Source organism: Lagopus muta, chromosome 6 (assembly GCF_023343835.1).
Source record: "Lagopus muta isolate bLagMut1 chromosome 6, bLagMut1 primary, whole genome shotgun sequence".
Lineage (NCBI taxonomy): Eukaryota > Metazoa > Chordata > Aves > Galliformes > Phasianidae > Lagopus > Lagopus muta.
In genome coordinates, this window is record NC_064438.1 from 28239052 (window position 1) to 28264713 (window position 25662).

At 42.5% G+C, this 25662-nt stretch overlaps 1 protein-coding gene and 1 long non-coding RNA gene across 10 annotated transcripts in view; one reads left to right on the forward strand and one right to left on the reverse strand.

Moving 5' to 3' along the window:
- LOC125694652 (uncharacterized) overlaps window positions 1-25321 on the forward strand; it is a 33418-nt gene extending 8097 nt beyond the window's left edge. For 2 of the 3 annotated variants that reach the window (XR_007377657.1, XR_007377655.1), the window contains exons 2-3: window positions 9671-9784; window positions 12504-25321. This is a non-coding gene — a long non-coding RNA (uncharacterized LOC125694652). Of the gene's footprint in view, window positions 1-9341; window positions 9562-9670; window positions 9785-12503 lie in introns of those variants that run through there. The other variant, XR_007377656.1, reaches the window with a different exon arrangement.
- The window catches only part of RAD51B (RAD51 paralog B), a 349342-nt gene that overhangs the window by 12583 nt on the left and 311097 nt on the right, over window positions 1-25662 (reverse strand). The window lies entirely within an intron of this gene.

Here is a 25662-nt window from a genome sequence, read left to right on the forward strand (position 1 = left end):
CTCACCTGGATTTAAATCATTAAAAAAAAAAAAAAAAAAAATCCTGACCAAAGAAAAGAGTAATGATAAACAAGCTTTTATGGAGTTACAATTGCAGAAACAAAAAGGTTCTTCTGGTAGAGAAGTCTTACAAACATTTTTGCTTTTTGGCAAAATGTACCAGATGTTGTTGAGAATTCAAACATACACAGATCTTCCTCTATCTTTTAAAACACAGAGCCATCACATACAATTCTTGCCAGTGCTCAGATCCTAGCATAGCTTTGGAATCCAGGCTCCAGCTCCCCCTGCCCACTCCCCCATGGTCTCGTTTCTGCCTCAGCTGTTCCTTCTCAGGGGTTTGGAGTCTGGTCCTTACTACAGGTCAAGGGCACTGCCAGGCCTGGGGTGCTGGGGCATGCTCAGCTCAGCTGCCATGGCCAAAGTGCACAGGGAGGATGCATCCTGTCAACTCAGTGGTGTGCAGGGCAGTGCTGGGAGTTACACTTTGGCACTGGACTCTGAGGAAAAGGGGATGTGATTCATGTGGATCTAAGAAGCCTAGAGAAAGCCACTGAGGTGAGCTGAATAAAAACAAACAGATGTCTCTTTCCTCCTTCTGGCTCCCTTCACAATTTCTGCTTCTCTGCTCCCTCACCCTCTTTTTTTTTTTTTTTTTTTTTTTTTCTTCTTTCTTCTCTCACTTAAGTTGTCAAGAAAAATGGCAGGAATGAGGCTCCTGGTATAATTACAGTTTGCTGAGAAAATCACAGCCTGCAGCAGTAATTCCTTTAGTGCTGGAGACAGATGCTGCTGAAGCCCAATCACAGTGTTCCCACTACCCAGGCCCTGAGTCTAATCTGTCATCAGCTGGGAGGCCGCTGCCTCCTGCTGCATGTGAACTAGGTCTGCTTGGCCTGATCCTTCCCCCTAGACAGAGCGAGGCAGTGCCAGAGGGAGGCTGTGTTTCCATTCACTCCCTGCCCTCAGCGACAGCGATACCACAACTTCAATGCGCTGCTTATCTCTCCTCCAAGCACAGTATCAGGGCCACTCAAAGCCTCACTGGAAAGGACTCAAGTGGTTGTTTTCAACTTACAATGCCGTACAGTGACTGCAGTTCAAAAATACAATTTAAGCAGAGATAAGTTGAAAGAAAGGCTTAATGAGAACGGCCTGTAGCTAATTCCTCCTTTCAATCTGTATGGTATTTTTCTTCTTATTAGGAAGCTACCCTCAGTGAATGATCATATACCCTCTGCTTGTTAACATCAACGACAAAGAATCAAGAGTGTGAGTATGAGTACGGTGTGAGTATGAGTATGGGAAAAAGCAGAAGTGCTTATATTGAAAACAGTGCTGTGAGAGAGCACAAGGCAAGGAGAGACTAAGCACGTCTCTCATATGGCTTACACGTAGTCGCTGTTGCCATCAAATATTCTGTGTCTGACATCCAAAGAGCACAGGGCCCAGTCCCTTTGAGCTTCATTGTGCTGGTAAAAGAAGCTGTGGAAACAACAGACCAGGCCAGCTAGTGCCCTTGTGCAAGCAAAAGTCACCATGGCACTCTGTTAACATCTTTAAATTGGATTCTGGTCATAAAGGGAAACTGCCTGAAGAACTCTGGTTCAAAGGTACATTACAGTATCATGGGCAAACCCCTGACAACTGGGAAATCCGTAAGCTGGTGCCCAGTGTACAGCATCTCTATAATTCAGCATTAATTTCTGTAATACAGCATCTCTATAATAGGTGTCCAGAAGCACCAGGGGACATGCAAGGTTTGGGAGACACAGACAAAGTGGTTGTGTTTTGCTTTAGTAGCTCATTAGAAAGGCTTAAAGGGAAAGAGCAGGTTATAATTTCTGGCTTGAAGCAAAAGCACATTAAAATACTTGACTTTCTGTAGCAGCCTGTGACCAGCTCAATTTCTTAGTTTTCAGTTTCTTCTGAATCTGCATGCAGTAGTTGTGCACTCATGGTAATAGCTATCCAGATCTCAACAAGAATGGTGTATACTGCAGCTTCTCAGCCCCTGAGAATGGAGGTGGATCAGAAAGTGTGGCATGGTGTCTCAAAGAGGGGAAGGAATGACTCATACAGGAAGAAAAACAAAGCTAAGTTGAACTTAGAGCGTAAGAGAAGAGGTAGACTGTTGGCTGCAAATCAACTTTCCTGCACTCAGAAGTGTGCACATTGCAGTGAGAGGAGTTGTACTTGACAGTAATGGAAGCCTAAGGAAGTTTGATTAAGATTAAATGGCAGACACAGACCAACACAGAAAAGAGGTTTCTGGGTGAAAATCAGAGGCAGGAAGTGACTAAGTAGGTCAGAAGCTGTAGGGTAGTGAGCTGGATAGATTAAGTGGGACTTGGAGCAACTCAGTTAGCTCTGCTAATGACAAATGACAATGTTCATACTGCCGCCAAGTTTAACAAATCTGACTCTGAAATCACCTTCAAGGTCCTGATAGCAAATCAGAGATTTCTGAGCTCTAATGGTGTCTACATCTGAGCAGATAATGTATGCGTTTTAACCAGAGATTGGTTTTGCAGTCACTTTTTGACCCTGCCAACCTTCCTGTAAGTAGTACACTATTTTGACTGAACTTCTTAAGGACTGAGAAAAAAATGACCTGGCTAGTAGAAACTGTTTGACTCTGAGAAAGGCAGCTACTGCAGATTGAAGAGACAGATGGATTGGAGAAACTCCTTCCCACCCTAAATTCAATAAGTCTGATTCAACAGCTTTGTTTGTATCCAGGACTGCCGGAAGAGAACAGTTACCTTGTATTTTTCTACCTGATGAGAAAAAACAAATTGTATGTGTGCACTGGGACAGTTCAATTTGAGTCTATTCCAACTTCAAAGAGGTTTTCAATGGTCTTTCAGATGTAGGGTGTAAGGAAGGGTGAGAACTGCTAAAGCTAGCCCCATCCTCATTAAATCTTTGCCCTCTCTGGAGTAGGCATGCAAGTGGAGAGAATAGAAGATATGCATGAGCAACTGAGCATCTGGGACCTCATGACCTTTGACTGTTGTATTATGGGAAATGTATTCTTCGGTTGCTATGCTTTTCTAATTCACTTGTATTTTCCTTCAGTGACTCCCTTGTATTTTCTTTGGTGCTCCTGTGTAACGGTTTCAAGGAACCACCATCTCCAAGTTAAGCATGTATACAATAGCTTTAATTAAATGTTTGCAAGTATCCCACAGTAATGCAAGGGAAAGAAAAAACAAACAGTTTTGTACTCACTTGTACCTATCCCTTGTGAGCCCTGCCATGGATGGAAGCATCTGCACCGCTGCTCCTAAAACCCATTTCTAGCCTGTTGTTTAATGAAGGCCATAGGATCCTGCTGCTCTACATACGAGCACTTCAGGTATTTTTCACTCCCCATAGAAGAGCTACAGATCACCTATGAAAGGGATGGTGCTGAAATCTTTTAGGTTAGGCTACAATAACAAAAAATAAGGAGTAGTTAGGGTAAGCATTCTTCACTTATTTAAAAAAAAAAAAAAAAAAAAAAAAAAAGGAGAAAAAGATTAATCATATCCTAGTTGTTCCTTAAAACATACCCACAAAGATGGTACAGATAGGGAACCAAAAAAAGGAAAGGATTTGACTTTCTTCAGTATTCTGAATTTAATCTTTTTTGCTTTCTGTGCTATTGGCAAAATCTCAGCCTTGTCACCCTCCTTTCCCTCTCCTGCAATGAATTACCTATTTATTATTCTCTCAGATGGGGATCCTTGTTTCTTTTACAAGCAGTTAACTGCATCATTTGATAAGTAAAGAAGAAAGCTGTAAAGGATTTTTGTTTCCAGACGTTTAAAATAACTATGCATAAAGGAAATGAAATTCGGAAAAGGAATTCTTAACATGCAATGAGAACAATAAGAAATGGGATGCTAAGTTCATCGCTCACTTTAAGTCAAATAGAAGTATTTCTCTCGAATATTTCAATAACTGACATCATTATTATTTCAGAGCTGAGACAAGCCAATTTGACAACACTTCAGTCTGGCTATACACGTATTATTGGAAATCTGTCCTCTACTTCTCAGTGACTCACAGTGATAACACACATCAGAAAAGATAACAGTAATTTTAAGACTGCAAAGAAAAAATAAAGGCCAGTTTGATGAGAGAGAAAAGAAACCGAGCTTCTAGCTTTGATCTTGGCTATTTCCCAGCACTGAGACCAGTGGCTTTGTCAGTTTTTGCAGTCTGATGTGCCGGGCTGGCCAGAGGTTGTGTTGAACAGGGTCTGACCTAGCTCTGATGGAGCTTGAGGTGTGGTGACTTTTCAGGAGGGAACAGAAAGCATGGGTTGTTTCCCTCACAGAGCAAAGCACAAATGACAGCAGAGTTGTTTGAGATCGAGAAGTGCTGACGCAAGTTAGTAACAGGAACCAGCAGCTGCAAAGGAGTGGGATGAAAAGCAGTCTTAGAGGGTGAAGGGGGAAAGGAGAAGGCCAGGGAAGATCTAAAATTAGGAGTAGCTAGCAGATGCTGACAGAAACTTCTCTTGATTGTCCTCAAGGGGCTCATCCTAGGCAAATTAAGGCTGACATAAAGATTCCTATTAGGACTTTTGGGATACTCTAAATGAAGATTTCTACTCCCAGGCCTCTGTTAATCTGCAGTCCATGTTTCCATTGCATCTTCACAAAAAGCTTCTTCAAAATACATCAGTTTTTGATGATGGCTGGGAATGAAGACGTCAAATTCTGACCATCTGCACGTCTGCCTCTCTCTGTCCTATTAAATTGCAGTTGTTAAACTCCTGCATTAATTCCTGAAAGCCACTCTTCTGCTTCTTGTCCTATTAGGTCCTCCGTGGACTATTTCTTTCCTTCTCTTCTAGTAAAGACAGTTGATTTCTGTCACTAAGACCAAGACCAGGGAAACTGATACCTGACTTTCTCTTGGGTGAATTAGTTTCTTTGAGCGCAGTTAATTATTTTCACTATGCAGATACCAAAAATACCCAGTCCATCTCCATAACACTAATTAAAGGCCCCAGTACTGGCAATGCAGCAATCCTAGGCCTCGGACCACTGTAAGTGCATTCGGACTTCCCCAGTTCTTCATGTTCCACTTCTCTTTAATAAGTTGTAACTACTTCTGTTCTCAAAATTCATGAGGAACTTGAAGCTGAAGCTCAAAGTTCACAGCAATCACTTTACACTGTGACACAAACTCAGTGAAGTTTACTGAAAGATGCTCCCTAAGACTTTCTGCTTCCTTGGGATGTGGAGGGAATGGGGAAAAGGAGAATAAAGAGATGAGTGATTTCCTTGCATCTTTTCACTAGTTCTGCAGTAGCAACCATTCTCTCGTTCAAAGGAAAAGGTCCCATCCCTGACAGAAAAGCAGTTGCAAGAGCTGAGCTATCAGTGCGCTGAATGTGATGTTCATGCTGCCTACCACCTCATAAGTTCCACAAACAGACCAGGAAACAAGAAGAGCTGGAGCTGGAAGGTGATAGTGTTGAGCACTCTGCAGGGTGTAGTAAGAGCAAAGCCAGGATGATGGAGAGTATCAGAAGTTAATCCCAGGTGTAACACATTGGAGGCCAGATGCATTTTGTAAGAGGTGTCCTTCATGTAATATGTGTTTTGTTTTCCCACTGTGAACTTTATGGTAGGCTTGAGCCAGTGAATGATGCATTCTCCATAAATGCCTAACGTGGCCAGTTGTAGCCTTTCCAAGTTCCTTATTCAACAGCACATTTTTTCCTTGTTTTTAAATGCTTGCTGGAGTCTTAGACTAGGAGTTTTTAACCTAACAATAAAACACCTGTGTTTTATTAAGACTTGGACTTGAGTTCCACCTCTCTCACTTTTACTGAAGTGTTGCCACTAGTCAGGTTAACTCTTTCGTAGTCAGTTTTTCTCTGAAAGCATATCTACATGCAGCTCAGTTCTACTGTATTTGGAGGAAAGGAAAACTAGCTCAGAGGCAGACCCAGAGGATTCTGTTTCAGCATTTTTTTTATGTTAATAAATAGATGTTAACATGCAGAAGCAGTCTCCACTTCTAAGGTTTTCCATGTTCTCTCCCCTGTTCCACGATGAGCTCTGTTCAGCCCTGAGGTTTGTGTATTTTGCAGACCACGGACCGCAAGCCTCTCTTCAAGAGTCTTGTTCAATGCTGACAGGTGAGGGGTGCAGAACCCCTAAATCGCAGCTGCAAAGCTGCACCCTTGCTAGCACAACAGCTCTGCATCAACATGGGACTGGAAATTCAACTGTTCTCACCAGCCACACTTATTTCCAGAGTGAGATTTTTGAGTTGTATCATAGAAACTTAATTCAATTCAATGGGAAACCTGCTATTCTCTCTGTTCCTTTCCATTGTTCTCATTTCACTGTCTTAAATGAGAACTGGAGCAGCACTATATAGCAAATTTGTTGCCTGGACCTCCAAGTGTGTTATTATCCCTATATTAAATTACAAAAATGGCAGCTTGTGGATGTGAAGGAATTGCCCAGATTCATTCAGCAATTTAGTGGAAAGGCTGACAAGTTCCATTGTTAATGCACTAAGCAACTGCCCTGTGCTCCAGTTAACTTAGCTTCTTTTTAAGTGACTATTTTCTAGGTCTTCTCCATCCACATCACAGAAGCCTGCACTGCAGTGCCAACAATGCGAGCAATTTCAATTCACTGAAGACAAGGGAGGGCAATTTAATACATACACCACAGATTGGGGATCTGTACATCATGAGGTCTGCTTCCCTGTCTGTTGCCATCTATGTGCTTATGGGCATCTGACCTTTCTCTTTATGACTCAGTTTCCCATGTAAGCCTGAGAGAAATTATTTGCAGCCAGGAGGTGAATCAAGAGGTCATACACTTCAGAGGTTATTCTGGGTTACTCATTCTTCTTAGGACTTTAGTGGCACACTTACACAGAGCTAATTGTATTAATCTACATCAGGCTCGTGTGGACAGAACAGATACATCAAAAGTTCAGAGGTCTGCAGATACTCGAGTACTATGTCTACAGAGCCATACAAATTTCTGAAGTAAACAGGTAGGTAAATAGATAAATATTAGTTGCTGCCCAAATACTTGTCAGGAATAATTAATCCCATAGATGGTTATTTATATTACAGTCTGATGTAGCGGATGTGTGATTTATATGCCCCTGTAACACTAAGTACACATACAGTGGTACTCATAAAAGAGGATGTTCCAAGTTTATGTTGCTTTTGTAAACTAATTATTTCCACTCATTCATACATACCAGTATATAATTTCTAAGCTACGAGGATACCAACAATCACTGGAAATGGCCTTTATAAGCTCACATCACAGCAGAGCAAGTTTTAGGAACATAAAACTATGGCTGTTGCACAGAATGTCAGATACTATGGGCATCTGGGAGGCTGGGGTATGTAGTGGTGAAAGTCATCTGGTGTGAGAACAGCAGGGAACCCCTACAGCCTGGTGCTAGCTCAGACCACAAACCAGGGAGTGTCCACTTGTGCCCTCTCGAGGAGCACCATCTGCCTTGCCTGCCATTTGGAGAGACACAGGATGAACTTTACAAACATAATTTGGAGCTGAATTTTTCATATTTGGATCGCGCTTCACAAGACTCTTACCTTTCCACTCAGTGTAAATAAGCAGAAATTATCATTTTGACTTGCTTTACAAAATACATAGAAACAGCTTTTCAAAGTCTCTCTTAAATCAAATAGCGTAAGTCTCACATTTGTTTGTGTTTGCACCCTTTTATGAGCTCTAGGAGGCTGTGATTTCCATTGCTGTGTAAATCACATCTGCTCATAAGCTGTGGTTTTAAAAACACCACACATCTGTAGTATCAAATGTGTGCAAATTAGAGAATTATATGACATTACCAGTCACTTACATGCAAATGTAAGTGTCATTTTTTGTGTGGTATTTTAAGTTGCGCTATTCTGTACCATAAACTACAGTCACCTACTCTCTACTTACACAACAGTCCAAACAGGAGTTTCCTCTTTGCAGTCATTTTCATTGTAGCCATATAGGCAGGTACTCCAATCAGGAATATAAGTGACAACCTGTTATGTGCCCTGAAGCTTGCTTACAGTCATTCTTCATAGGTGGCCTGGTCACCATACTCATTAGTTTTGAGTAAATAAAATGTGGTCTTTGGTGTTTTGGAGTTCTACTTGCTGGTAAAAGAGGTGGGTTTTTTTCTTGAACAGTCTGGAAAAGGGGCACTTTTCTGGCTTTACTTTCTTCATGTACTCTTGGTGATGTACTTTTGATGATGGTCCCAGACTGATCAGAGCCACTGTCTTTAAATCTAAGATCTGGATGTGGGCAAGTGGTACTGTTGGTCAATTACACCCTCTCTTCCAACACTGTAAAAGCAGTTGTACTGTGACACATTTGCTCTATTTTTCTACCTCTAAGCATCTCAAGATACTGCGTCAGCAAGATTTTCCTTCTCCTATTTCATAGTCCAGTTCCTATTTCCAACGTTTTTTCACTTAAGTTCTTTTAAAATCTGCTCATAAGAATGTTCTGCTTTAAATTAAAAGTCTATGTGTTTTAGTCCTCACTCCAGTTTTTCTTTAGACAAATATTTGGACAAAACTTGAACAAAAATTTCAGAACACCCACTATTACTTATAAGCATTATTAGTGAAGCTTAACAAAGTAATTATGCAGAAGCTGTTATCATCTTCACCTTTCATACAGTCAAAATAAATTACAGATAAATTAATTCATGACTCAATCAAGGTTGTGCAGCAAATTATTGGTAGCAGCTGGACATGGAGCCAAGGAACTCTAACACCCACACTCCTGCTGAAATGATATACCCTGAAAACACCAGGACTGCCTCAGACTCAGAGCTACTTACATTCCTCTCAAATGATTGAAGTGTTTTTAGACCATGAAAATTAAAGAAAGGAAAAATAATGTAAATCAGTGTCTGTTTCTACATTGTTTTCTCCCCTGAGAATAAAAGACTTCTTTTTCTTGTTTTAATTTGTTCTTACAGTAGATATTGGCAAGCTGAAAGTTGAAGTAAAATAGGAAAAAATAACAAGCATATTTTGAGTGATTACTCAACTGGGGTCCTTTGTGACAGGAAATGCAGCTGCGTGACTAATGGGCCTGACTTTCTCTTGGCTTCCTTCCCCCTTCAAAGATCTTGTTTACTGCCCCAGCCAATTTTTTTTTTTCAAATTGCTAGAAGCTAGCAATTTTCCAGGGAAAAAAAAAAGATCTCTGCAAGAGGCAAAGGCAGTAAATCTTGCAAAGATCAAGGGCTGCAGCGCTCTCCCCATCTACTCCTTTTAGCCTTCCAGGCTCTTGAGTCACATCATATCTTCCCCTGCTCCACTTAGAACATGTGTCTAGCAGATCTTTCTGCTTTGGTGAGGGGAGGGAGTATGTGAATCACATTTACAGAGTTTAGCCCTGGAATTCATAAAGGAAGGGCTAATTCCATTAAGGAAACCAGGGGCCTCCTAAGCCTCTTGCATTTTGTCTCTTTTTATTATTTTTTCTCACTCGCTCTCTTTTAGCAACAGTTGTGCACTCATAATCCATGATGATGTGACTGAGGGTGAGCTGTTGAGATTTGACAGTGCATAGTCCTGTTAGAAGGGGCCACATAGCCCTAAACGTTGTTCGCGTCTGGCTCTCTTTACAACTCTGCTTTGTTTCCTTCCTAGGTAACCAAAGGTGGGCCTGGGCCTGGATCTCTCCTGAACTTGATGGGAAAAGGATCTGTGTATCCAAGCTTCACTTTCTCCCTACCATGCAACAAAAACCCAAGTCCCTTCTCAGTAAGTAGAGGTGTTGGGCATATGCCAGGTAGAGAACATAAACAGGCAGGACCCCATCATTCCTTAGAAGGTGCCACCAGTAGATGCACGCCCTGAAGGACAGCAGCACTAAACACCATGAAGAGTTTATGAGAGAGAGGATTTATGGAGGTGTCTGAGGTACAAAGAGCCTCCAGTGCTCTGTAACAGAGTGGCATGTGTTGGCCCTAAGACACTTATTGGTGTGTGAGCCTGTGCATTGCCAGCAGCCATGCCACAACAGAAACTGGTAAAACTCTAGAGCAATGCGGTGAGTTCAGTCCTGCAGCAGGGCTAGAAAGTCAGGCAGGCAGGCAAGCAACCTCAATAACATACGAGAAAAGGGAGGCCGTCTTCTGCCTTAGCAAGATGCCTTTTGCTTTGGAAAAAGGGGGAATCAAGTCCCTGAAAAGGAGTTTGAAGACTCCTCCACATCCACAATCTACAACACTGGCATGGTTTCCCCGTGCCCTAAAGCAGAGGCAAAAATAGGAGGTGAATTTATTCATCACCGCAAGCTGCATAGTGAAACCATCAGAATGGGTATTCTAAAAAAGGAGACGAAACCTTTGCTTACGAATAGACCTAAAAGAATTGAATACATGTGTACAGAGGGATCATTTTCCACTACCTACAAGAGGAAAAATCTCTGGGGAAGTGGCTGATGCCAAATATTTTCTTATGCTTCATGTGTCAGCAGGGTCTGGCAGAAGCCCTTAAAAAACAGAACACGCATTTTGTGCAAATTGAGAATCACAGTTTCTGGTGATTTAGATTGCTTCACCAAACTTGAGACATTTCTCCAAAAATACAGCAGATGTTTGATGATGGACCAAGTTTTCAGCATTTACACAGATCAGATGATGTTAAGATCAGCAGAAAAAAAAACAACACAGAATAACATGGTAAAGGGCTTCAGAGCTGCCTGAGAAGAAACGAAGCTGGCTAGACAGACAAAAATGCTAATTTCTCACAGCAGCTATAAAACACTGGGGAGAGACACTGTCAGAGCCAGGTATGCAGCAGGGTTACAGAGGAGCTGAGATGCGTGCAGAAGCAGCGGGCACAAAGACTTGCTGAAATGAGAGCCCTAGGAGATGTGTGCAACTTGATCGTGTGACCTGCCAACCCCAGGGCACTGCTATAAGACATCCAGCTGACTTTGACTACAAATGATAACAATTGCAGAAAATGAAAGAGGTCATTGAAGAGGATGCAGCCCCATGGTATCTTAACGGCACACATGAGACAGAGTTGTCCCCAGAAGAGAATTGAGCTAATCCTCTTGCAATATAGTCAGAACTGGAGGACAGTAATTTCTGTGCAGTGAATACTAACAAAATCCAAGTGTCAGAGAGAAAGGATTTGGCATTTGCCCATGAGTGTAAAAAGGTTTCCTGGATTATTGTTTAATTTTTAAGAGAACTGACCATAAGCCACTTGCTGTGATTGCCAAAGTGGTCTGGCAAACCCCCTCTCCTCACAAACACAAAGAATTTTTTTTCACTTACAAATTTATGATTTGCAGATTGGGAGGGATTTGGCAGGTTCAAACTTAATCCCTGGAGCATTTGATGAAAATACAATGATGCAAAGTCCAGAGCTAGATTTTGTAGGTGATGATTTGCTTAAAAATGGTGGGGATGAAATCCAGCAGAAAATATAAGAGACAATCACAGAATAGTCTCAGCTTTGTTACTGACTTTGGAAAAAGTATGAATGTACAAAAAATGATATCACCTCTCTTGATTGTTATTTTCTACTTGAGTAAAGGTAACTTTACAGTAAGGAACTAGTGCAAAAAAGATGGCAGGGTACGTCAAGCTTCTTGTTACTATACATACTGTACTTGCCAAGGGAAACAAGCTCTGATAATGCAGGAATAAATAAATGTAAGACATCCACAATATATACAGATGTAGTTCTACTGCTCTAGCTTCATTATTCCTCATCAAATGAGCAGTTAGGAAATAGTATCAAAAGAAGTTGGGAACTACTGAGAAAATGTGTGGAATTAGGCTGTTTCAAATCTCTTATATAAAGGTAGAACTTGTGAAGGAAGTGCGTCAACTACTGATATTTTATATGATGGAAAAATAACATGAAATTTTTTTAATTCCTTTAGCCTCTCAATTCCCTCTCAACTTCAGGGGTTCTCTTTAAGTCACAGGTGTTTGGAAGAAGAGGAAGAGTAGAGAGAGACCAGGACACAGCGAACTCCTAACAAAATGACCTGCCACCCCTAACAACTGTAGTAGCGATTTTCCAGAGATGCAAGCGATGCCACCAGTTCCTCAAGATTCATCAAGCAGGGCTTACGTGCTATTGCTTGTAATTGTTTACAGCCATGTATTAACACATCTCTGAATTCTGATTTGGAAATTTCAGTGGAGGACCTCTGGCATTAGCAACTGCCTTTTCCAATTTGTGAATCTGAATCAGGTGTTGCAAAGCCCTCATTTTATTCTGAACAGCTGGATGAAAACAAATGCATAACATAGCAAATCTTTCACAAGCAGCTTAAGCACTGGATGCACAATGAGGACAATTGCATTTCAGCCCAGATGTAGTTGCACTTAAGCCACAGGGAAGTAATTCATTTATATGCAAACTTCTCAAGCACTTCGGGATGAAAATACTATACAGATAGTTTAATGCACTCTACTTATGTGACAAACTCCCATTTTGTATTGTTTCCTAGTTTTGCTGTGCCAATCTGTGTGGGAACTGCTGAGTCACGGCCTGAACCTCTGATTGATCACCTGAGGCGAGCCATGAGTCAGCCAGAGGAGCACAGCTGAAGGCAATTCACCTGTGCTGCAGGAAGGGGTGGAGCCTGGCTGCACCTCTCCTAGACCTATTTAAGAGCTGACTGCCAGTGGGGAAGGATCTTTTCTGGAGGTTGCCTCTACTGGTGTTTTGTGGGTGAGCCCAGGATAAGGGTAAGCCTTCTATTTTTTCTCTTTTGTTATCATAGTCTACTTTGCCTAAATCTCTTGTTTAGTTTGTGATTATAACATCCTAATATTCTTTGATTATATACAATCATACTGCATTCCTTCGTCTTCATTCTGATCATGGTGGAACAGCAGGCAGATACTTCCAAAAAAATCCAGCAAAATTAAAAACTTGCAATGAAAATTGTTCCTATGTGTGCATCCTGCCCATGTTCAGGAACTGTTAATGTTCCATTTCTCTCTTCCTGGCCAACAAATGGCTGCCAATATTCATGTGGCATTAATGTGGCTTAAACAGTCAGTGTACTTTAGCCATTAGTTAGGATATTCTATGCACTGTTTTGTGGTGCATGAGCATCTCTTTCAGGGCCCCTCCTGCCTTCACTTTCTACTGTGATGCTCTCCTGCCTCTGCAGAAACAACAAACCTACACACCAACAGTTGCAAGTCTTCTGGAACAATTTGGTAACTTGTTTTATTCCTTTTTGTTGAAGCCTGCAAAAAATGTCTGAAGTGACTGTGTAATCTCATAGGTAAATAGGACCACTTTTGGTCTTGTACAGTACAGCTGAAAATAGACATCACATATATAGACGTCTATATTAAGTATGTGTTGACTGCCTAAGGCAGCTTCACCCCAAATCAAATGCCACTGTGTCATGCAATGGCTGCACAGCCTCCCATCTTTTGTTTCCTCATCTGTAATACCCAGCCATCCAAAGGGTATACTGAGAGTTTAGTGGCATTTCAGAAGACTTGAGATTCTTGGAAGAACAATCTAGTATGTACAGAGAGCAGCTGATATTATTTCTTCCTTTTTTAGTGATGTCCCTCTGCTGCTGATATTGTGCTCTCACATTCCTGAGCTAAGCTTGTTTGAGGGACTTGATTTTGGTTGGGCTTCAAATCTGTTTTGTTCCTGAGAAAGGATGCTGGAATACACCTTTAAGCACAGTAAATCTCAAGTGCTTGGAAGCCTTGCATTCAAGGTCCCTGCAAACTGCCTTCACTTGACCTTCTTCATCTTCCTTAATATACTCAAACAAGGAAAGCTAGAACAGTTCAATACAAGTATGTTCTGCTCACCCTGTAGCCTTGTGCAATCTGAATGAACTAGTACAGATTAAAAGGTTTGGTTTATGGCCAAAAATGTGCAATTAGATACCCACATGACTCCAGTTTTTGACCATGATTCCAGGTATAGTCCCGAATTTGAATATAGATTCTAGCTCCAGGACCAGAGCTCTATGTAGACTATGTGCACAGACACACCTGCTAGAGGTCTCGTAAATACAATCATCTCTTTGTTTCTCCACCTATAAAACTTGGATTGTAATAGAGGTGTTTAGAGAGGTTCACTTCTAGAAGTTTTTACAAAGGTTAAATGTTGCTTGTTTCAATCTTGTTCCATCATGAAGAAGTCCTGTAATGTTTCCATTCTCTGTTTAAGAGTTCTTCACTTGCAGTCTTTACGTTATTTAATTAAATTGTACCAGGCTGTTTCACAAGCTGGCCTCTCTTATGACTTTTTGCAGTTACAGAGTGATGGAAGATGGGTTTTTAGAGAACAAGTAACAGGGGGAATTGCTGGCAAAAGGTTTCAGTTCCCCGTCTGTGCTCTCTAAGCAGCTCTGTCTGCAATAGCTCTTCTTTTGTGTTGTATCCTTGGCAGAACAATTCCCGTTCAAAAAGCATCAGCAAGTGCTAGAAGCACACCCAGGTTAGGTGCTCAAGCACATTCTCTGGAGCTCTCGAATTTCCCTTTCTACAGGCTGGACTCAACTTGGTGATGCCATTGGGAATGGATGAGTGGGAGAAAAACATTATCAATAATAGTGGGTAATACAAATGACCACTTACGTTAAGATGACACCATCTTAACGTAAGTGGTCATTTGTATTACCCGCTGTAATTGGTAATTGATCCATGGTCCAGGCTTGGTCCATGGCTTTCCATGAGAACATAGTGCTTAAAAGCATCTCCTGGGTAGGGCAAAGCCTTCAGGACAGAAGAGCTGAAATAATCCCTGGGGACCCAGGATGAGGGCACCAGAAAAGCTCCATACCTGCAGGGCAGCGGAGGATCCTGCTGGCTGCAGGAATGGAACTGGGGCCTATGGAGGCCTCAGTGCAGGAGACTGAGGGACTCCTGTCCCTCCTGTGGTTGTGTGGAGCTCAGCTGGGGGAGTGGGCTCATTATGCTTGCTGTGCTGTCAGCTGGTCCCTTTGGAAGTCATGCCTGGGCTGCTCTGAGAGACGGCAGCTCCCTTCAACACACACAGTCACACATAGCTAATGGAACTGCAATGGATTATTGCAGCAATTTAGGAAAAAAAAGGAAAGTGTGTATTGCCAGGTTGAATAAAATGTAAGGCTTGACGTGGGCAGAGATCCTGCCAGCTGAAGTGTTTGCACCTGGTCTTACTGGAAATCCATGGGGCAGAAGATTCTTGCTGAAGTATTTGCATTGCCATCAGCATGGCAGCGACTCGCCTGCATGTACTCAGACACCCAGGAGGCCAGGGCTCAGGGCTCTTTGAGGAGGTCAGTTTTTATATAGTAAAACAAATAGTTTAGCTAATCAAGGATATATATATTTTTTTCTTTTCTGAGGCTCTTGGCATCCAGCCCTGTTACTTCCAATCTTTAATTTGTACTGTGGCTTCCTTTTCCCTGCTGCCTTCTCACTCACTCCAATTTTCCCACACACTAGTTTCCTAACTCTACCTCCTATGGAGGTCGTCATTTATTTCATACCCAAATTTATCTCGTCCTACACAACGCTGCTGTTACCTCACCACTTATTCCTGTAAAAGACTGTCACTGGATATTCATGAGATTGACAAGTTTATGAAAAAACAATGAAGCCATTTTTTCAAAGATAGGAAATGGTTACAAAGGTAGTTGTAAATTTAATTCATATGCACTTGTATAAATTGACTGTATATCAATTTGGACCTTCTTTTTGGTTATATAGCTGTCTGAATGGCAACACTAGATTTTCAGTTTTTTTTTCTTTAAGTATCTGTGTGTGTCTCTGGTAGAGATGGGATGCAAGCTCTGCACCTGGTCACAACATTGCCGTGGAAAAGCCTGTTACCATAAAGCTTCCACAATAAGGGAGAAGATTCTGACAAAACAAAGTCGCATTTTGGAAGATTCTTCCACAGACTTTCCTTCAGCTAAAAAAATGCTCACGCGAACATGTGAGAGATAAAGGCTCTTTTTCTCGTTACCACAGCTAAGCAGCCACACAACATTTGCCTGCACCGCAGTCTGGCTTGCTCAAGAACTGATAATGAGATGCACAGGAACATGGGTCAGAAATGACCCTTCTGATCACCAGGTTCTGTCCCAGAAAATCTCCCTTTAACAACCTTCCCTAAAAAAGCTACACAGAATCCAAAGTATTCCTTCAGTCTGTATACACCCTAAAAGCTGCAAAACACCAACGTCTTGTAACAAATGCACAGCCTGTGAGGTAGGTGTAGTTTCACCTGTTTTCAGGTAATGGTAAATGCTTGTTCTTCTCTTTCCCTGTAGTTATTTCCAATCTCTGCCTCTGAATGCAGCCCAACTTGGCATGGCAGCACTTTTCAAGCTGTGAAGCAAGGTGAGAACAGCTAATGAAGACTGACACACATTCCACGTCTTTTCTCCCTAGCTATTCCTCGTAGCCACTTACATGCAAGCACACAACAGTTTTAATGAACTGAAGTGAAGCAGGGGCTAAAGACGCTGGGAGGCAGTGGGTAGCATGCAGTGTCTGGCCTGTGTGCAGACCTTCTGCAGGATATTCGGTCACGGCTCAAGTCCCACAGGCAGCATATGATGGCTGTTATTGTTCTCTGGCAAAGAAGTCCCTCCGACTGAAAGCAGCCACACACTGTAAAGCTGATCCTGCCAAGATGCACACTGTATTTGCTCTATGAGGCAGCTGGGCCAGTACTTTTCATTAATTTCAGAATCCACCACTGACGAAAACACAGCTCTTTATAAGGTGGGACGTGTTTTAAAGGAAAAGTTGGGGCAGATTCAACTGGTATAAAGCTGCATAGCTTTATTAAAGACCAGGGGGTGTTGCTGATTTATACCAGCTGAGAAGTTGGCTAACATTTTTTTGGAGCCATCACCTCTCTCATTTGCAATTGCCAGCTGAAAAGCTGGGAGATGCAAGGAGAAATGAAAAATGGAGCACATTTATGTGAAAAAGCTTCTATGCAAAACAAATGTCTGCTCACTGCACATAAGCTGAAATAATACAGCCGTTATTGGAGCTGTGCTACAATAAAATAAGCTGGATGAGTCAACCAGCAGTGCATCTAATCTCCACTGGCTGCCTTTCCGGTCCCCAAGCTCCTCATCTATTTTTATCTCTTCTTTTTTTTTTAATATACTTTTTGGTTTAGAAGCAATAAATCTACAGATTTTGGGTCCCCTGTGTGCACTCTTGCCAGCAGGCTGCTCAGCAATCAGGACGTTACCCAGACCACTACGGCTATTAGGCCATGGAACAGGGAGGCTAGGAAGCAGATTCAAGAGACACTGTGTGCAGAGAGCAGGGAAGTGCTACTGATGGTGTAGGGCATGGCAGACCCTTCTGCACTGAAGGCAATACTCAGCAAGCAGATCAGCATGCTGTGTTCTTCAGGTGGCGCAGCCGTGCCACTTCAGCTTGTGAGAGTATAGCAAAACATGCTCTACTGACAGATGTGCAACAGTGCGAATGCCTGGGATGAGCACATCCCAGATTTGGTTGTTTCCAAACCTGTAGGAACACAGCTTTGATCCAGTGCTCTAGCCAAACCCCATGACATGGTGTAGGGCACATCCAGACAGAATAACATGATGTGCTCAATGGTCCTGCTGTGAACTGTAGAAGAGCTAACACTAAAATGGCACGGACAGTCAGAGCCTGCTTCTGTGCCTGTATAAAAACAACGTAATTCCTTTTATTTTTTTTTTGTGGGGGGAGATTTTTAGTTAAGCTAAACATGTCTGGTCCATCTTTGGATGCTAACTATGACAGGGTGTAATTTAATTTCAGAATCACTGGGCAGGTGACGGGAAGAACTTTCATGATGCCAAGTTTTAGTGTTGTTTGCTGGCTCGGTGTGGTAGCACACTCTTGAGAAAAGTGTGGGTGCAATTTTGGAATCGCAGTGTTCCTGCTTCTTTTTTCTCTGGTAACCAAATTAAGATCTTAGCAATTAAGCTTTTATTTTTCTACTTTTTCCTCTGCTCTCTGTGTTTGTGATTTCCTTACAAACAACAATCCAACTAGTCACCTCGAGCTCATACATGCTGAGAAACATCTGTCAATTGAATATTAAGATAGCCTAAGTTTTATAATGGAAAGAAACTGCTGGGATATTATGCTAGAATACAGCATTCTCTTTCATTCCAAGAGTACGTGCTTCAGGGAGCAAGGGAGAAGAGTGTTTGAATTTAATTTCAGACATTACTTTTTAGGTGCCCCCAAGGGACATACCCATTTCCTATATAAGGTTTGGTCTGTTTGCAATTAAGCTCTCCTCTTTGCATATTTCCGGATAGATTAAAAATAGCAAAATCAGCTTATTCTTGGACTTCTGGAGATAAACAAAGCATTGCTTCCAGGGGTTTAAAAACACTGATCAGGTTTACAGATCTTGAAGGCAGAATTTGTCCACAGATTTTTTTATGCTGGATAAACAACAATTTCCAAAGGTGACAGAAAAGGTAGGAACACACTTCTAGAACTGGAGACCTTTAAAACTAAGTAACTTTTGCAGCCTTCATTTTTACGTAAAATTTCCGTTGATAGGAAGTTGAATACATTTTTAATGCAGAAAGCTCAAGACCCATTCAGTCTGCCCCTACCACTCTCCCAACCAATGGATCAATTCCAGAACTGAGAGGCTTGCTGAGCTCCCATTACAGTTCTCCTCTTATGCTTTTTCTATTGGGATTACTATCATCAATCCATTTAATCCAAAATGTAAAGCTGCTTTTTGTGATGCAGCCATCCATTCTCAAGGACCTTGACAGAAACAACTCATTTATAACGGTGCCTAAATTGTTATCAGATGGGAACTATTCCCATGCACCCTTAGCACCTTGAGGCTGGATACATGATAATGATCTATACCTGATCATTTCTTCCTTGCTATTCAGCTCTCTGCTCATTTGGAGAAATTACCTAGAACAAACAGGAGACATTTTCCAAAGCAGAATTGATGATTATGTTGTGAATTTAAGTTTCCTGAAAATGTTTTTGCTGTTTCCAGTTATCTTTTGCAGATTCCTCAGCAGTCAGTGCACCCTGATGGATCCACAGACAATGGAATTAAAGTCACTGATATAATGGTTTTAATGTTAGTTATTCTTCAGCGCCTGTTAGGCATTTGCTTTCAGTGTACTTCATTTCCCCCAACAAAAATGTTGATGGATATTGAAACTGACAATTCAGGAGGGAGAAAAGATTACAGCACTTCAATATCCAAGCAAACAAATGGACACATTTATTGTTCAGAAGTACATTCCTTGGAAGATTTACAGAACCGTTAGTAGAGGATAGGAAAAAAGCACAGTTGAACAAGATACAAATGAAGTGGCCTAAACCATCAGGCTGTGCTTTGTTTCCCCTCTACACAAAGCAGTGTAATAGCACGGTAGAAAGACCAGTGGCCCATCCTATATCTCCTAGGTATGGCTGTTTTTAAGAGCTGGTCTTGCAGAACTAGCTGTTGTTTTGGTAAAGAGAAGCAAGAGAAACAAGTCTTAATATCCTAGAAGTACATATACTTCTCCTGGGGACTTAACAAAGACTCCAGTGTGTCCACAGACAAGAGGCATAAACAGAACTTAGAAAACAATAAGGAGTTTTGTAAAAGCAGGACAAAATGTGTGAAGATTGTTTTAAACATTACTGGAAAGAAAAGTGCTATTGATCTTCCTTATCTGAGAGCAACATTAAAGACATGGGTTTCTTTTTGCCACTGTGGCCTCTAAAGAGTCAACTTTCTGAGCTCCAAAATGTGCTCCTGCACATTTCCAGAACATTTGTTGGAAAAAAAAAAATCTTAAACAAGGAATAACCTTCTGTCCATCAAGAAAGATTTCACAACAATTACAGTACCAGGCACTGAGAACTCTGCCTGCCTGGCCCACAGCCACACCACGGGCGGCAAACTTTCTAACTCTCACAGACTAATTAGGATCAGGTCAGGTATGTGACTGAGAGAACTCAAAGGAGGTGGAGGGTGAAGCAGGAAGTGGTGCTGATGATTCAACCGGGGATCATCTTGAAGATATTTCTTAAGCCTTTTTTTTTTTTTCTTCAGATGTGAAAGTGATCTTATTTCTAAGAAAACAGAAAGGGACGACTCTCTGGTAGAAAAAGGAAAGTGGGAAGGACAGTTTGTGTAGGTAGTAGAGAGCAGTAGAGAGAGAGACATTCGATTCATTCATCATAGATTTTAGGATGACATCTTATAGTCTCTAGCGGCAGAGTGGGACAGGTGACAAGAAGACAGAAACACTGTTCTCAAGGCAGTGTTTCCTTCTAGTAAGAAACTAGAGTTGCAAGGGAAAATTTTCAGAGGACTGAGTACATCTCATTCCACCTCTAGGTCTTTAAGATACGTCAGAATGAATGCGTAGAATCTTACATCTTACATTTTGCTAGGAGAGTAGTACAGTATCAAAATGCATAACCAAGAGAGGTTGTGCATTCTTCATCATTGGACATTTCCACGGCTTGGCTACACAAAGTCACTGCTGACCTGTTCAAGTCCAGGCAACAGTTCTGCTTTGAGCAGAATGATGGGCTAGAAATCTCCAGAGGTCCCTTTTAACCAGCATTTCTCTGATACCTTGAGTCTCATAGGGATTGCACAGCTAAGCTGACAAGCAGTGTTTCAGACAGATTCTGCAGAACAGAAGCCTATGGATGGTAACATCTACATACTCCATATCTAACATCTACGCACTCTACATATACCACTTCAACCACTCCAGGCTTGGTAGATATTACCATCTGTAGGCTTTCATCCTACAGAGTCCTTTGTGTAATGCCTCCTCTTGATCAAAGACCGGATGGCAGCAATATAACAAAATACCGTTTATGAAGCAGCAGTATCTGGAACAACGATGCTGCTCAATTCCCTTATGCAACCAAGGCTTCAGCAAAGAAAATGTTAGGCTCCTGCAGTGTTCTTGTGCCACTTTTATAGCAGCTGTGAAAGCAACAATGCTATCGTGCATTACTGGTATGCTGAGGTGTTGCTGAGAGAGAGCAAGCTTATGGCTGAGTCGAAGGCTGCCATACACCTTTTCTTTTTTGTAGTCTCAAGTCACAGAATCACAGAATCACACAGAATCACAGAATCACAAGGTTGGAAACGACCTGCAAGATCATCCAGTCCAACCACCCTCCCATTCCTATTAGTGCCACAAGCTACTAAACCATCTCTCGTAGCTCCTCATCCAGACGCCTCTTGAATACTGCCAGGGATGGCGACTCCACCACCTGCCTGGGCAGGCCATTCCAGTGCCTGACCACCCTCTGAGAGAAGAAGTTTCTCCTAATATCCAACCTAAACCTCCTCTGGTATAACTTCTTGCCATTTCCTCGGGTCCTACTATTTGCCTGGGAGAAGAGGCCAGACCCAAAGTCAATTATATCTAGTGCTTCCCACATCAAATGGAACAGCAGAGACTGAGTTCTAGCTAATAGTTCAGTGGGGACAATTCTATCTAGGCTAACAGAGCAGAAATATGCACATAAGTGACAATTCCTTCCACAACACCACGCATGCACTCCACTCAATCATCAGTTTTGGGACTGTCAGTCTTCAACATCTCTATCAGTGGCCTAGACAGTGGGATCCAGTGTGCCCTCAGCAAGTTCACTGATGACAACAAGCTGAGTGTTGCAGCTGATACGACACAAGGAAGGAACGCCCTTCACGGGGACCTGGACAAGCTTGAAAAGTGGGTCCACAAGAAAATAATAAAGTTCAACAAGGCCAAGTGCAGGTATTGCCCTGGGGTCAGGGCAATCCTAGATATGTGTACAAACTGAGAGAAAAACTTACTGAGAGCAGTCCTTCAGAGACAGACTTGGGGGTCCTGGTGGACAGAAAGCTGGACACGAGCCAGTAGGTGGCAACCCCCCCACAGCAGGGGGGTTGGAACTGGAGGATCTTTAGAATCCCTTCCAACCTAAACCATTCTACAATTATACAATGATTCTATGATTTTGATGGTTTGTTCCTGGCACACTCATTTTCACCACCATTCAGAGCCAGCTTGCACAGTGTTGCAACATCCTCATCTCTGCCATTTCTTCAATCATAATCCCAATTTGATAGCCAAAAATACATCCATCTCCATTTTCTTCATAGAAAAGCCTAAACATTTTAATGGAATCCTAAACAACAAAACTATGATGGCAGTTAAATTGTAACCACACAAAAAGGCAGGATGTGCACTCAAAAGGATTCCTCATGTTAACTCAACAGAGAGTAAAAGCTTCTCACACTCTACAAATACAAATAAATATTTTTATCTACTTCCTAGCAATGATATATGGATAAACTGCATACATACATCTGCAAGAAACCTTTCTTCAATACAGCTCCTATGCAAAGGACGAGCTTCAACTACTTATGTGCTCCAGTTCTGCTTCCTCCAAAATTGTCCATTCCATATTAATGCCTGGCTGCCAAAACACATTAATTCCATAGTTGTATCCCTGTCATAAGCCATTAGTTCCACACTCTTACTACACATAATACATACATTCCACATTCTTTTCCTTAATATGCAAATCTTTCCAACCATGGTCCCTTTTGTTCTGGTGCCTCTCAACCCACCAGCATATGCAGGAGAGCTCACAAACTGATCCTCTGGGATATACACAAACATGACCAGTATGTTCTTTGTGATTCGTATGTGACCACAGCAGAGATTCTGAGGTTCCCTCTCAAGCCTCAAATTGTTTAAGAATTGCCCAGATTCCTGACCCCTTTCATCTGCACTAAGTGGTTTATGCTGGCTATTATGAATCTGCTTTCAAGGCTCCTAAACAATAACTGATTTTGTTTACAGTAAAAATGTTTCCACTAGCCCAAAGCACTGTTCTTAGACAACACAGAGGTGAACAACTGCATAATTGCCACCATTTCCTGCTGTCAAAAATGTCATTAAAACCATACTGAATTCATTCAATAGGCAGCAACATTTACAGATATTTCTTTCACAAAGAGCTTCTCCTTTTCACATGAGGTCTTTATCCCAACAGCTCCTGTCTGCCTTCAAAACCAGGAGGTGGAACCTACTTCACAGTTCTGTGGATATTTTGCTTGCTCCAAAAGATAGCAGAATTGACAATCTCAACAAAATTCAGGATCTTTCACTTGCTCCAGAAAATGCTCTTATGTCACAAGTTTGTGGTACTCAAGGCTTGTACAAGTGAACAAGGCTGTCTTTGATTCCCTAAGACAACAGCAGTACCTGGACACGCAGAGCTGGCATAGCCCATGGCGAAGCCCTAGTTTGGGGCACTGCAGATATTACGTGGGGTGCAAAGTCAGAGCTTCCAATTTGGAGAGCACGAAGTACAACATATTTATTCCCAGAAATCCTCCTATTTCCTTGTGGCAATGGCTGGCACTGTCTCTCTTGGAACAGGAAAATGGCTGAAGAACAGCTGAGATCTTGGTATTATCAGACTGATTTGTCACTATTCTTAATTTGCACATATGCTATGGCGACGTGTGCATTGCATATGCTTAGACTGCAGGGCTGAATGCTCATGTTATATCAAGCTGCACATGATTTTACAACTGGCTCTGCTCCTTGAGCAGTGGGAGCAGATCTTGAGCACTTCTGAAAGGCAGGCTACAGCTGAGTGGCTGCAGCCGTAACTCTCCAGTGCAATCTCTCCTCCACCCCAACCCCCTCGCTTCCTCCATCCCTCAACATTCTTTGCTGCTTTGTTTATTCTGCAGAAAACATCAGTAAAGGTGTACGACCAAGGTAAAACATTTTGGCAAAGTTATTTTCTGTAGCTCAGCTTAAAGGGAAAATATGAAGGCTGCCCCTCCTCCTCAGAAAAGGGGAAGGGTGGGGTTGAGAAATGAGATCTGGAAGCAGCCCAGCCAAATAGAAGGCTGGCTGCCCCAGTAGTCCTTTTAAAGGGAAACTGAACTGTTTTTTTTGGTAGAATGAACCATGCTGGCAGGAGAGCAAAGGTTTTTAACAGAGAGAAACTGCATTAATTTTTAAAGAAACCATTCAGATAACTTTCAGGAAAATCTTCAAGAAACTGGGGATGTGTAAGGCTGAGCATATTTCAAGAAAATGTGTAAATCACACTGCAGAGATTATTTAAGACCAAACTGACATACAAATAGAAATCTTTAACAGAGTACAATCCCGCACTACTAGGAGATGTACTGAACTACCCTGCAGGTCTTTTCAAGGTTTAACTTCCATGACTGTATAGAATTGGGGCCCTGAAAGGGGAAACAGAAAAAGTGGGCTTACGATTTTTGCTGATTAACAGACTGACTTTTTGAAGCACTACGGTACTCTGTAGACCTAGATGGTATAGGCCACAGGTAGAGAACTGCAGATTTCCCTGACCAGCCATAGATTACTACTGAAATTCCGTAGTGGAGCAAAGAAGCTTATGGCAGCACCTGCAATCACAGCCGCCATTCTTGGATCAGCTCTGGAAGCAAGACAGAGTGACAAAGCCTTCAGTTGAGAAGTGAAGGACTTGGTAGATCACAAGGAGGTTCCAGATTTACTTAGAGGACTTGCAGGACAGGCACCACTTCATTTCTCCCTGAGCTGCAGCTGCCCCTAGGTGAAGCAGCAAAGCTGCATGCAAAACACAGGGGAGCTTAGTTTAGAAGGTGAGGAATGGTTTGTTTACTGTTCAGCGGGAAATCTGAACAAAAACATCAGGAATCACTCAAAAGCGTTGTGCTGTACTGCAGTGATAAATGAAAAGGTCAGCTTGGCATTGAAGCCCAGCACTACTCCCAGTCACGCTCGGGTCATTCCCTGCTCTCACCATCTCAGCTGCTACGTAACCCACTGGGCAGAGGAAAGCAGAGCTGTCCTGCCCTGAGCTGAAAGACGATGCAGGTGAGTACGCGGGAGCCATCTGAGAGCTGCCACAAGCAGTGCCATAGCTGAGCAGGACAGAGTGCGCTGCCTGTTTGATCCCCCTTTGCACCAATCTACCCCTCCTTTCAAATCTAGATAGGCTTCAAATTAATTTACAATCTCAAGTGCTGCTAACTCAATCAAATTATGAAATAAAAGCTCATCCTGAGGGAAGGCAGAAATCAGCTCCTTTCTCTGTCTCACAGCTGTCCCTTCCTCCTCCCATGTGTTCCTGAAACCTGGGACTGTTCCAAGTGCTAAATGCACTGGAAAGCATATCCTCGGGCCAGCTGTGATCTGATCATGGTGCGTTGGCCGCGGGTGAATCAGAAACCAGCCGATAGGCCCTGAAACAATGCGGTCCCTTGTTAGGCTGCGAGAGTGGCCTTCTCCTGCAGCCCCCGCCCGGCAGCCAGCCTCCAGCCCTCCAGCAGAGCAGGGTGCCAGCGGCCTTCTGCAGCACGCCCTGTGGGATCCTGCCTGCCAGTCCTGCGCTGAGCTGCGGTACTTTCTGTTGGGAATGACATGCTCCTTGTGTTGGGAGAAAAGCAGGTGATCATCAAGCCGTGGCCTGCTGTCGGTATTTCTGCACAAGCTGCTGTGGGATGGCCCCGGTAGCAGCATCTGGTACTACAATTCCTCTGGAATCCCAAGGGTTGGAAGCCTCCTGGGAAGCTTCTCATCATCAGCTGAGCAGTGCACGTATCAGGCCCAGGAACCAGATTTATCTGGCCTCTCA